The 14067-nt window shown below is 44.2% G+C and overlaps 1 protein-coding gene across 3 annotated transcripts in view; it reads left to right on the top strand.

The window, feature by feature from the left end:
* PAMR1 (peptidase domain containing associated with muscle regeneration 1) overlaps positions 1-14067 on the top strand; it is a 69625-nt gene that overhangs the window by 35878 nt on the left and 19680 nt on the right. The window lies entirely within an intron of this gene.

The following is a 14067-nucleotide window of genomic DNA, read 5'->3' as shown; positions in this document are numbered from 1 at the left end:
TGCTGTTTTTATCCTTGAAGCCTGAGTAAATTATTCTGCCTAATGAAGAATTTAAGGCTGAGGAGGAATAAGAACTGTGCAATGTATACTAAGATAATGGCTGTGTCAACTGCATCAGCAATATCTCAAGTCATTGGGCCAGGTGGAATTCCAGGTATTTGATTCATGATTGAAATGTGGGGGTATCTGGCTTATGATTGAAACAGTTTACAATGGTAGTGCTTTGAATGAAAGCCCACTATGCCGTGTTTGCCCATCAAGATTTTCATTTTATGTCTGTGTAAGCCATTATAAACCTGTCCTTACATGATTTCACATCTTTGCTCATGATGTAGATTTCATAAAATTTCTCAGGGCCAAGTTCATCCCCTGGTATAGCAACTTGAGTGGAGTTGCATCACTGCAATGGCATTAGCCCCTTATGTCCCTGGCTGTAAGTGGAGGTGAAGTACAGTAAGATTTTTACAGTTCCATAACTATTTCATTCATATGACTAGCTTCATCTCATCAAACACCAGAGTCAGAGGCAAGAAAGTGAAACTGACTAAACCATAAACATGTGTAAGTGGGGGAATAGTCCCACGCTTGTGGGGAAACTTTCCTGGCTTCTGCACTACCCCAGTGAAGTAGGCTAGCGAAAGGATCTGAGTTCTCGCTCCTACTTCCTTTACCCTCCCTGCCCTTGATGACTCCCCTTCCACTCTTCTGTTTGGCACAGTCCTCCTAACCCCAACAAGGCTGGGCCCAGGATTCCTGGGGGGCTTGACCCCCAACCCTGCTGTGGTCACCTAGGACAGGGGCTAGGGTGTCCCCACTCCAGGGTACTCTCTCTGCACTGGGCAATTCTCTGACCCACTGACCATTACATACAAGTTAAAGCAAATGCAAGTTATTTAATCAACAATTAATTTTAAAAAGAATAAGGAAAAATAGGAAAGGTTAAAGGAAACACATCACCCCGCTCTGTGGCAGGGAACATCACAAACGGTTTCTCTGGAATGTCAGGGCAGTTCACATTCTGTTCCTTGTAAGTCCCAGGCCTTCTTCTCAGGCCATGGCTGTGCTGTAGGGATACTGTGGGTTGGACCCTTGCTCTGGTGGTGGCCATAAGCTCTCAGGCTCTAAGTGGTAGGACCCTTCTTCTCAGTATTGCCCCCGCCCTGTCACGGTTATGATCGAAGCCTGGCCTGCAGAGCCCCTTGGCTGAGGCATCTCCCTGTGCTGGGTCTGCTGCCCAGCGTCTCCCTCGGTCTCCCCAGCTGCTCACCACACCCAGCTCCAGCCCCAGCCCCAGCTGCACCACTCTGTCTCTGCATGGCTGCTACTGCTGCTGCTCTGCCTCCAGCTCCCTGGGCTGCTTCTTTGGCCCCTCTGGCTCTGGTTGCTGCAGCTCTGCTCCCAGGACAGATCTGCTCTGCAGGCTGCTTCTGTGACTCTGCTCCCAGCACTGACCTGCTTCCTGGGCTGTTTTTCTGGCCCCTCTGGCTCTGGTTGCTGCAGCTCTGCTCCCAGGACAGATCTGCTCTGCAGGCTGCTTCTGTGACTCTGCTCCCAGCACTGACCTGCTTCCTGGGCTGTTTTTCTGGCCCCTCTGGCTCCTGCAGCTCTCCTCCCAGGGCAAGTCTGCTCTCTCTGGGCTGTGCCTCTAGCTTTGGGGCTGCAGCTCTGCTCCCAGGACAGGGTCTGCTCTCTCTGGGCTGCTTTTCTGGTCCCTCTGGATGTGGCACAGCTCTGCTCCCCAGCTCAGCTTGGGCCCCCACTTTCTCCTTAGCTTGGCCCCACTCTGTCTGACCCAGGCAATTCCAGCTCACAGGGAGGACAGAACCTCCCTGGTCTCCTGACTCCCTGATTAGCCTACCCGCCCTGTCATTCAGGCTGATCTGGAGCATTGGCCTCTCCCCATTGTTCCTGGGGACTGTCAGTCTCAGGGTCCTGATTTCCCATAGACCCTTCCCCTTTTAGTACTGGGAGCTAGCCAACCAAAACACCCCCACTGACTGTTAGTAAGGGGGCAATAGTCCCCTTACACATGGTATAAACTTGTCTAGTTCCACAGGGCAATACACAGAGCAAACAGAATAAATGGTGAAAAACAGAGATTCAAACATCTATTTTGGTTTTAGCAGTCCAAGTGGTGCTTAGTAATAGAGTTCAGAGAAGAAGTAATTTAAAATACTTTTATAAAATGATTTTTATCTTGAAATGAATCCTTTAATTTAATTCACGAAGGAACAGTGTCATTTGATGAAATACTGGGGATTTTATGATGTCTGATGCAGCATGTGGTCCTTTTGCTTCTGTGGAGGAACATTTTTACAGCACACACCTCACACCCTTTCTGTCATATACAGAAGGCTTGATATTTTGTCCCATGCATGAATTCCAAACATCTGAATGGGAAAGCATCATGACAAAGTCTCTGTTCAAACTGGCTTCTGAGGAACATTTTTAAAGATCTTTCCTTTACTGTTGCCAAAATGTATCCTGAACATGTGCCAAGAAAGTACACGGGGGAAAAAGCAGAAAATCAAGTTTGATTATATTTTTCAGAGCAAAGGGACAAACTGGAAAAATATCCATGGCAGTAATACTTTAAAAATGGAGTCAAGTAGTTTCCTAATGGAGTTGTAGTTCCAAGAATTATATGGAGACCGAATCATGCAAAGTAGCTTTTCACCAACCAGATCTTGCAGATATGGAGCTGAGGGGAAGTGTGGGCCAGTTTTAGTTCTACATTGGATATTTAAAGTGAAGTCACTTTTGCAGCATTGAATAAACCTTGGGTCTGAGTCCCCTTCCAGTTCTACTGGAGTGAATGGTCAGTAATCCCACTGAAGTCAATGGATTTACCTTGGTGTAAAATGGGTCTGTGTGGGGGGGGGAGATTAGTGCCTTTGAATATTAAATTGATATAACAAAATTTGCAACAGAAGGCAGCTAGAGCACTGAAAAGATTTTAATGGGGAACAGTCAGAGAAACTAGACCTGCATTCTCTCAAGGAATAGAGATGGAGGGAGCATCTCAGTGAGGCACAGCAAAAGCCATTTAAATGGGAGTGAGACACTCAGCAGAAGTTAGAATTGGAAAAGGTGTATGGTACTGGGTCATCTAGACTCTCGCCATGCCAATGCAGAATTATTCCCTGTCAAGTCTAGTTTTAAATGCACTAATCTATAGGTTTCAGAGTAACAGCCGTGTTAGTCTGTATTCGCAAAAAGAAAAGGAGTACTTGTGGCACCTTAGAGACTAACCAATTTATTTGAGCATGAGCTTTCGTGAGCTACAGCTCACTTCATCGGATGCATACCGTGGAAACTGCAGCAGACTTTATATATACACAGAGAATATGAAACAATACCTCCTCCCACCCCACTGTCCTGCTGGTAATAGCTTATCTAAAGTGATCATCAGGTGGGCCATTTCCAGCACAAATCCAGGTTTTCTCACCCTCCACCCCCCCACACAAATTCACTCTCCTGCTGGTGATAGCCCATCCAAAGTGACAACTCTTTACACAATGTGCATGATAATCAAGTCGGGCTATTTTCTGTCACCGTGATGGAATGGCCACTGTGTTCAAGCTGCTTCACTGGGACAATATTCAGCCTAATTATTCTGTCACTTACAATTTGAGATATTAATGAAGTGATTAAAGGCCACAGCTCATGCTCTCTTCTATCTCATACAGTGGCAGCCAGGAAATTGTCTTATCATTTACAATTAGAGGTGTTAATATGGTGGTTTAAAGTCTTCAGCCAAGGGAACTGAATTGAGGACACATGTTAAAACATCTGGTAATGATTCAGTCAAGCAGGTTTAAATGGACAAAGTGGGTGAGGTATTATCTTTTATTGGACCAGCTTCTGTTAGTGAGAGAGACCAGCTTTCGAGCTGACACAGAGCTCTGCTTCAGTTCTATCGAGTATCCTGGAACCAACATGACTACAATAACAGTGCATACAAAATGCATGAGACAACCACTAATTGAGACAACTCTGATGATCCTATTAAATGGTATCTATCACATGACCTTAAATAACAAAATGCCAATCAGCGGAGGAGTTTGAGTGAGGGCTTCATTACTTTCCCCCCATAAATACAATAAACACCACTCCCAAACATTGTCTGCCTTTAAGAACATGTTATGATAATCAAGTAAATAGAGAAACCTAACATTACATTAACAATACTTTTTGTCTCATTCTGTTTTCACACTGAGTTTATTGCAACTCCACTGACCTCAACAGAGTTAGCTGTGATTTACACTGGTATAGGTGAGATCAGAATCAAGCTTTTTGTGTGTGTGTGTGTGTCTCTCTGAGTAATCATATGGTCATAGACATTAGAGACAGCAAAGATCTGATCATCTTGTTAATTTCTCTTGTCAATGCTGCGTTGTTCCCTGCCATAGCCAGAGACAGAACAGTAATAAATCCTTAAGAGATATAAATTGGAGCAATGGTAATAAACTGGGTAGAGATCTGATCCTGTTGCTTCATGAACAGAACTGCCACTCAGGCTCATCATGTTGTTGATGTTTTACAAAATGCTGGCTTGTTCTGCAATTGCAAAAAGAATTGGTGGAGTCTTTTTTAACATCACAAAGTTGAGCTTGTCCTCTGAGGACAAACTGTAGAAAGATGGCAGCGCTACTTGAGAGCAACGAGTGAGGTGCTCCCTCCCCCACTCCTTCCATCCCGGGACTGAGCGTTCTGACTCAGTAGCCCTCCCAGGGCCTGCTAGCCCCACAAGCAAGGGACCCTGACCTCTTTCTTCTCTGAAATTTCCTGTTACCTTTGTTTAAAACAAAACCAAACAAACTTGAGTTCTTGAGCAAATGCAGGGATCTGAGACTGAATGGGGAATTCATTGCTCAGATCCGATTTCCATTTTTCTTCTGTTTCTCAGTCCTGTTTGCCAGGAGCAAGAGATTTGTTTTACATCCCAATGAAGGGCACAGCCAACAGACTCAGCTGTAGCACGCTGTTCCCTCACTATAGCCTCTGGTACTACCAGAGCTGTCCTTAGCAGTTTTGAGTGGGCCTGTGAAAAATTGACCCCCATCCACTGTAATCATACAAATTAATACACACAGGCCTGTCTTGAGGATTTGGAGAGGGTCCATAAAGAAAATCATTGGGATTCCCTCATACTTGACTGACTTGTTGTGTATAAAAAGGGGAGTAAATTTTGTCCTTCCTACCCCAGCCTCCTGCTGTCGGTGAAGTGGAGCCCAGCTGTCTGTGCTGGGTTTTGTGCAGAGGTTATACGAGTCGGCATTTAATCCTGTGGTTCAAGGGACAAATCTCCAGATAAGGCTAGGATTGAGGGCTTTTTACTGATAGAATATAGGTGTCCACATTTGCAAACTGGACTCCTTATGTGATCAACGCAAATCATCGTTGCAACTCAGTACCTCCAAAGGGAGCCACAGCTGTTTTCTCAATTAGCAGGTGCATTATCCTACTGTATGCGCATCATAAGGCCAAGTACATGCCTCATGGTTGTACTTTGGTAGTTCAATGGTAATAAAATGCCTCTGATTCGTGGGAAGCCACTCTAAACCCTGAGGCTCAGCTCTGTGACAGCCAAGGGCAGCACGCAGCAGTGCCACGCTCTTCAGTCACAATTACCTCCCTACTCCCCGCACCCATTTCTCCAAGTAGGAAATAATTTACTGCAGCTTTTTAATGTGGGTCCAGCTTGCTTCTTCCCTTGAATCAGCTGAACATCGCTCATCGGTGCACTGGGGAGGTGAAACCAAGACTCCACCCACTGCCCATCCTCTGTCCTTGCTCACTTGTTTTGGGACTCACAAGAATACAAGCCCTGCTCCCTCCCACACAGATAGACTTGGAGGTGTAATAAAGTGAGTGCTAATGGGCTTGTCTTCATTGCAGAGTTAACTTGAGTCCCATCCACACACAAAAACACTTCACTTGAATGTGACCATGCTTTTAAATAGTTTGGCTGGCCTGTCTGGAGGTATAGGCTAAAACTTGAATTAGCACAACTCACGTGCTTTTCATATGCCCTCTCTGTATGTGGACACAGATACAGGACCGACTTTCCGTTTTGTCGGTGGGTGCTCTATCCCTGGCTGTGCCTCAGGTTCCACTCCACCCCTTCTCTCAAGGCTACACCCCCGCCCCACCCCATATCTTCCCACTCCCGCTCCACCCCACCTTGCCTCTTCATGCCCCCTTCTGCCCCCTCCCCTAAGCACGCCGCATCCTTGCTCCTCCCCCCACAGCCTCCTGCACGCCATGAAAGTGCAGGGGGAAGCACGGGGAGGGGAAAGCGCTTATTGGTGGGGCTTGCTGGCAGGCAGGAGGCACTGGGGGGAGGGAGAGGTGCTGATAGGGGGACTGCCGGTGGGTGCTCAGCACCCACCATTTTTTCCTGGTGCGTGCTCCAGCCCCGGAGCACCCACGGAGTCGGCACCTATGGCCGCAGGCTAGGTCCACGGGAGTGCCAGTAGTCCTCCAGTTCCTTCCTATGTGCCAAGAAAGGACAGACAAGTTTGCCCACAGTTCACAGAGGGGGGGAAACAATTCATAGAGCATCTTAGTTTACTGCATCACAAGAACCATGGGATGTGCTCCAAAAAATCTTAGTGCCACACACAAGTGAATGCAGGGACAATGTGGACACAGCGGCTCAAGTGTTATTGCACACTGTGGGGTCTCCCCCATGAGCTAGGCTAACTTGAGAAGGGTAACTCAACTTGGGTTATTTACTTTTAATTGTAGTGAAGACCTATCCAATGTGACTACACAAGCAGGACTTACTGCTCTATACGTCTCTTCATAGCTACTTAGGAAGGGGTCTCAATGCAATTCTATGGTAATACCATAGATCTTAGTGATATGGCTACTATTTTTCAACATTTTGGGAGAAGGCCAGTTATGATGGAATAAGGCCTCTCTCCATCATCTTTCTCTTGATCCTATTGTACTTATCGAAACTCTTATTAGTTTTTATGCCCCTTGCCAGGTATAACTCATTTTGTGTGCCTTAACTTTTCTGATTTGGTCCCCCCATGCTTGTATATCTACCATAAAGGACACTGTTTACCTCACTATGCTACTGTTGAGGAGATAGATATGTTTAAGAGGTTGCTTAGAGTTTCAGAGTTGCTTAGACTGCAGAAAACATGCACTTGGAATTACTATCATGGATACCCTGTTTTCCTTGATAGTAATGGATGTAAGGAGAGAAATTTGGTTTTGGGATTGGAGAAACAGCATGGTACAGGTTTCAGAGTAACAGCCGTTTTAGTCTGTATTTGCAAAAAGAAAAGGAGTACTTGTGGCACCTTAGAGACTAACCAATTTATTTGAGCATAAGCTTTCGTGAGCTACATCCGATGAAGTGAGCTGTAACTCACGCAAGCTTATGCTCAAATAAATTGGTTAGCATGGTACAGAGGACAGAATTACAGTATGAGTCCCAGATCTGCCACTGACTCACTGTGTGGCCTGGGACAAGTCATGCAATAGTTTTTCCATCTGTGAGAAGAAGTTGATAACCGTTGGCTGCCTGGTGGCAGTGTTGGGAGGAGTCATCAGCGTATATGCTTGCAGTGCTTTGAAATGATAATGGGCTAAGTATTGTTACTGGGAAACAGGTGATGTTTTGAGCAAGCCTGAAGGAAGCTGCACCATTTTTTAATTTCAGAGTGATAGCCATTTTAGTCTGTATCAGCAAAAACAACGAGGAGTCCTTGTGGCTCCTTAGAGACTAACAAATTTATTTGGGTTTAAGCTTTTGTGGGCTAGAACGCACTTCATCAGATGCATGCAGTGGAAAATACAGGAGCAGGTATAAATACATGAAAATATGTGAATTGCCTTACCAAGTAACCTCACACTTGATAAGACAATTCACATCTTTTCATGTACTTATACCTGCTTCTGTATTTTTCACTCCGTGCATCTGATGAAGTGCGTTCTAGCCCACGAAAGCTTATGCCCCAATAAATTTGTTAGTCTCTAAGGTGCCACAAGGACTCCTCGTCATTTTTTAATTGTTTCTCCTGGTCCTGTCACAGATTGTTTTTCAGTTCCCATTTGACACCCAGTTTTGCTCTCAGCGGGATTAGACAACATGGAGGTAAAAATGCCTGAGCCCCATCTATAGCGTAGACTCTAGCACTGCTACCACTGGGGACGATTAGAGCTCTCAGTTCTCCTAGTTTTCGCTTCATTGGGAAAAGGTGTATTTTTAAACTGATTTTAAGGTACCTTGTGGTGAAACAGTAGCGGGAGCTTGGGGTTTACTTCAACCTGCTAACGCATGTTAAAACCACAACTTTCTTGTCTTCACTAGAATTTTACCTTGTGCTAGTTACCATGCGTTCACTAAAGCATACACCTTTGTCCCAGTGAAGACAAGGCCTTTCTGTGAGAGCAGTTAAATCTCTGGCCCAGATTCTGTCCTGCATTTTATAGGAGGCACAGCTCAGGGGGGTGGGTAAAAATAGTTTTCACCAACTTTTCACTTTCTGAAGCCTGGGCTAAAACAGTCCCTGTTATAAAGCTAATTTATGGCAACTTTTCACAGAGGCCTTCAGCCCAGAATAGTTGAACCACAGAACACTCTAGCCACACATACACTCCCATCTCCAACACACCTGGGCCTACTGCTATCATGTCCCTATGCTGGTGGCTGTGAGGAGGTGTCAAGGTTCCCTCCCCACTCTGAACTCTAGGGTACAGATGTGGAGACCTGCATGAAAGACCCCCTAAGCTTATTCTTACCAGCTTAGGTTAAAAACTTCCCCAAGGTACAAACTTTGCTTGTCCTTGAACAGTATGCTGCCACCACCAAGCGTTTTAAACAAAGAACGGGGAAAGAGTCCACGTGGAGACGTCTTCCCCCAAAATATCCCCTCCAAGCCCTACACCCCCTTTCCTGGGGAAGGCTTGATAAGAATCCTCACCAATTTATACAGGTGAACACAGACCCAAACCCTTGGATCTTAAGAACAATGAAAAAATCAATCAGGTTCTTAAAAGAAGAATTTTAATTAAAGAAAAGGTAAAAGAATCATCTCTGTAAACTCAGGATGGTAAATACCTTACAGGGTAATCAGATTCAAAGCATAGAGAATCCCTCTAGGAAAAACCTTAAGTTACAAAAAGACACAAAACCAGGAATATACATTCCATCCAGCACAGCTTATTTTACCAGCCACTAAACAAAAGGAAATCTAATGCATTTCTAGCTAGATTACTTACTAACTTAACAGGAGTTGTAAGGCTGCATTCCTGATCTGTTCCTGGCAAAAGCAACACAGAGACAGACAAACCCTCTGTTCCTCCCCCTCCAGATTTGAAAGTATCTTGTCCCCTCATTGGTCATTTTGGGTCAGGTGCCAGCGAGGTTATCTTAGCTTCTTAACCCTTTACAGGTGAAAGGGTTTTGCCTCTGGCTGGGAGGGATTTTATAGCACTGTATATAGAAAGGTGGTTACCCTTCCCTTTATATTTATGACAGGAGGATTGGCATAAAGTCATTACAATAGATCTATAATCAGGGGAATATCTAATTATGGTGTCCTGGTTGCTTTATGCCACAGGAAGAGTGCAAAGGAGCCAGAATGTAGCCAAGAATTGGGGACTCTATAGCCATTTACTCCCTGCTCTCTCTGGAGACTGCCAGTGTGGCTGCTAATTAATACAATTCCTAGCTCTTCAGGTACAAATGCACAAACTGAAGTTTGTGGTAGTCTGAGAGTCACATTGAACACTTCCCTGGCATGCCCAAGTACTAAGAGTTTCCCTCTGCCTTTCTTCAACGGTTCTTCTCAGAGATTTTGCTACTGTGGGATTCAACCATCTATGAAGCTGACTGCCCTATGTGCTCCTCGCTGTTACACACTGTGGGCCCAATTCTTCACTGCCTTGCACCTTATGGAACCACTTACCTCTGTGCTAAGTGGATATAAAACACTACCAAATCAGAATGGTAGCTCTGTACACCCACTTTGCAGAGGTGTGAATGATGACATAAGCTACAAGGCAGTGGGGAATCACACTCACTTCTTGTTCTCTTTCTGGCTGCCCCCATGCTCCTCCTTGTTTTGTTCACATGCTCAGCAACTGTTTTTTTTTTTAGCCAATCAAAGTATCTTGCTTAGCTAGCACTCTTCAGCAGGATGTTGTCTCAGCATTTTATTTCACTCAGTTCTTTTCCTCCCAATACCTTCACACCATCACTTGGTAGTTTTGAGCTCATTTTCTTCAACAGGCAAACAGCACAGAACATCATAAATCTCTTGTTTCTCTTATGTATTCAAGGGCTGAACAGGCCTTTCTGTAGCCCAAACTAATGCAGGTCTAGATCATTAAGATGTGTTTTTCTATTTGATCATTATTTTTGTTACATTTAAGACACATATACAAATATTTTCTTAAAGCACTTGGTTTTTCCTTGCAGGTCACCCATCCAAGTGCTGACCAGTCCTGTCCCTTCTTAATTTGAGATCTGACAAGTGGAATGGCTTTGGGCAAATTTCATAAATGGATGTAGTGATGACAATATAATCTTTTATACTACCTTTTATACTACTGTGGTTTTCCTTTTCATCTGCATGAAGGTTGTATTCTCTGCGGTATGAGAATATAACATTTACAAAGGGACATATTTTGGAATTTGTTCTATGTATTAATTCTCAATGTGCATAGAGAAGGTGAATGGTGGGGATCATTAGGATTTCAGTTAGCTCAGCATCCTATGAACTAAAAGGTCCAATTGTGTAATTAAATAGGCCATCCAAATACCGGAAAGGTTGCAACCAGAGACACAGTTTTCTAAGGACTAAGAACAATGCTGATAAAGATCAAGTGGCTAATTGTAAGCAGCAGCCTCCAAATTGCCTCCAGATGAATAAATCACAATGGGTGACCCAAGCCTATTTTCACATGGATACTCTCTCATTCACAGAAGCAGGGAGATGGAAAACATCAGGGATGTGCTCCAATTGGCTGGAAGGGAATGAAAAGATTTTGGTTTCAGTAGGGATTACATCATCGATTTGTCTAATTATTCCTAGCTGGTGGAACTGTTGCAGAAAAAAAAATTACTTGTGAAGAGGCACAGAGAGCAGGATTGGAAATCCACTGGGTAGAGTACCTGGATTGATGATCAACTGTTATGATTTCCTTTGTGCTTCATATTAGGAATGATAATTCATGACATTTATACAGAGCTTTTTAGCTTCAAAGACATGCTATAGATGCATAAACTGAGACTGAAAGGGTTAAGCAGCCAATCTAGTTCCCTTTACCTCTCCCCGCCACTTCTGCAGATAATGAGAGTACTGATCACACAGGGTAGAGTTGGATACTGGGAGGTTGCCAGGGGGTGTGCACTCAATGGATGCTGAACAGTCTCTCTCTATTGGGCCTTTGTCTGCACTGAGCTGCTGGGTCTGAGACAGAAGGGAAATGAGGGTAGAGATAGTTGATCCATAACCATTATTGAATGGCATTTCTCCAACACAACCAAAAGCAGAAGCTACAGAAACCTGGTGACCACATGATCATCTGCAGAGGTTCTTTGCAGTCTTGTAGGAAGGGAGTCTTCTGGGGAGTTCCCCTGTGCTTGGCCTTGGAGTGGAGGACAGGATTTGCCACTTAGGGTATGTCTACTCTGCACCTGGGAGCATGCTTCCCAGTGTGGGTGGACAAACACATGCTAGCTAAAGGACCCCCTGGGTATGTACTAATGTTGCTAGCCCAAGCCATCATCCGTTCAGCCCCCAGCTACACTGTTATTTTTCATATGCTAGCTCAAGCAGAGCTACCACCTATCTGTCTACTCACTTTGGGAAGCACATTTCCAGCTTTAGTGTAGACATACCCTGAATTATTTGGCCGAGGCCTCTGAAAGTGACTGTGCTGGACCCGAGGTTAGAATTCAGGAATCACCAGCTTCTCTCACCATGAGTGTAGATACAGTAGATTCCGCTTGATAGCAACCTGGATATTGACAACTTCTGGCTAATAGCAGCATTTAGCTGGGAATCAGTCCTGTCCCATTGACTTTAATGTTAGTGGGATTTCGATATTGGCAACAGCATGCCACTTATTAACAACATTTTTTGGAAGATGCCCCAGCTGCAGGCAGGTTTGCGGGGCTGCAACTAGGGAAGGAAGCAGTGAGATGTACTGAGCCCCAACGCTTGTAGAGCACAGGGAGAGGTACAATGCAGCCCCACAGGTCCCCAGTGCCCCCGCTCCCCAGTGTCTGGGCTGCAGCACCTCTTCCCACTGCTGCCTTGCCCAGAGGCTGGTTTGCAAGACCGCAGCCAGGGAAGGCGTGTCCCAGCACTTCCTTCCCTGTCTGGAGCCTTGCAAACCTGCCTTCTGTTTATTAGCAACTTCCGGATAACAGCACCATTTTGCTGGCAACCAAGGGGTTACTAGTAACTGGAATATACTGTACTATGGTGACAGGCACTGTACAGCTAGAGGATTTTGGCTGTTATTCATTTGGCTGTGGCAATAATGTGTTATTCATTCATTCATTTGGCTGTGGCAATAATAGTTCAGTAGCAGAGTTACCCAGTTCCTGGAGATTGGGTCATACAGCTTATTATAAAAAGTGCCCCAGTTAACATGAATATTTTTCTAAGAATAGATCCTCCCTGCCCCGCAGCTTCTGTACAGAATGACAGGAGGTCTGCTGCAGTATTTATATCTAGGATTGGCAGGATTCAATTTCTATTTTTTTTAGAATTTTGCTGAATAATATCGGTCTATTTTTAAACCTTTTTTATTTTTATCAAATTAAATTTTCACATTTGGGGAACCTTGTGGGGGGGAAGGGATACAATAATTATTTATTGATAGGAGAACAAGAGATTCAAAAAGTTAGAGCTTTATAACCAATGAAACACAAATTATCAACAGCCTATGTCAAAATATACAAAGTAAATACCTTAAATCAACTGCTAAGAATTTCTCAAGAGTCATTTTTCTTACTTTACCTATCTGTAAATTAGGATAACTATTGATGGAAACATTTTTTGCCTTTGTTTGTGTGCATATGGTGAAATCTTTCATTATTGTATGTAGTGTCCCAGGATATTAGAGTGACAATGTGGGTGAGGTAAATGATTTTTATTGGACCAACTTTTATCGATACAAATCTAATCTTTCCAAGCCAATTTATTTGTCTGTATTTTTTTCTATTTGGAGGAACTTGTTATAGGGAAATCATTTTTAGCCTTGCATTTGCAGCCCCCTTGACACACTGTACAGAAATGCCCTCCTTGCTAATCACCTTCCCATTAGTAGATCTCACAAAGCCCAGTTGCTTAATTTAAAAATAAAACTCTTTCCCCCGCCTCCATCTGAAACCTAAAGCCAACAAAATCCAATAGGTTAAATATTCAAGGAACACAAAAGATGATTCTCAGGGACTCTGTACAGCACCGAACACACAAACATATAGCATATGCACACACACAACCACCCATTGAAAGGAGGGATAATATCTCCCAAAGCAATTTAGCTTTCAACATGCCCTTGCCTCAAGACACAATGCATTGATCAAACACAAAATCTCATGAGTAGCACCAAACAAAGCAATTCTCTTGATCAGTGTGTACTGCAGCCTACAGAAACCCTTTCCCCTTCCCTGCCTCAGCTACAGAAAGATGATACACCCTCTCTTAAATCCCCTGCCAGATCATGTGACAGGCAGGTAGTCCTCAATCATTTTCTGGCCTTTTTACCCAGTCACACAATGATTGTCACTCAGAAAGGCCACTTAAGTCCTCCCCACCAACAAGAGCCAGGAACTTTCTTACCCCCGAGTGTAGATTAGGGAGAGAAGGAATAAATGTGGTTGGAATAAATGTTATCAGGACTTTGTTGTTCACATGGAGTTTCAGAACCCAATGAGCAAGAGTAGAGAACAAACTCTAAGAAAAATATAGATGACAATAAATACCATAAGGATCAGGTCTGAAAATGTAGTTAATTATGGGGCTTTGTGAAGTGCATCCCAGTGCTCTAGGATAGCTGCTGAGGAGTTCAATGGAGGCACTGTCA

Source organism: Caretta caretta, chromosome 6 (assembly GCF_965140235.1).
Source record: "Caretta caretta isolate rCarCar2 chromosome 6, rCarCar1.hap1, whole genome shotgun sequence".
Lineage (NCBI taxonomy): Eukaryota > Metazoa > Chordata > Testudines > Cheloniidae > Caretta > Caretta caretta.
Note: the sequence above shows the minus strand (reverse complement) of the source record. Positions and strands in the feature narration are given on the sequence as shown.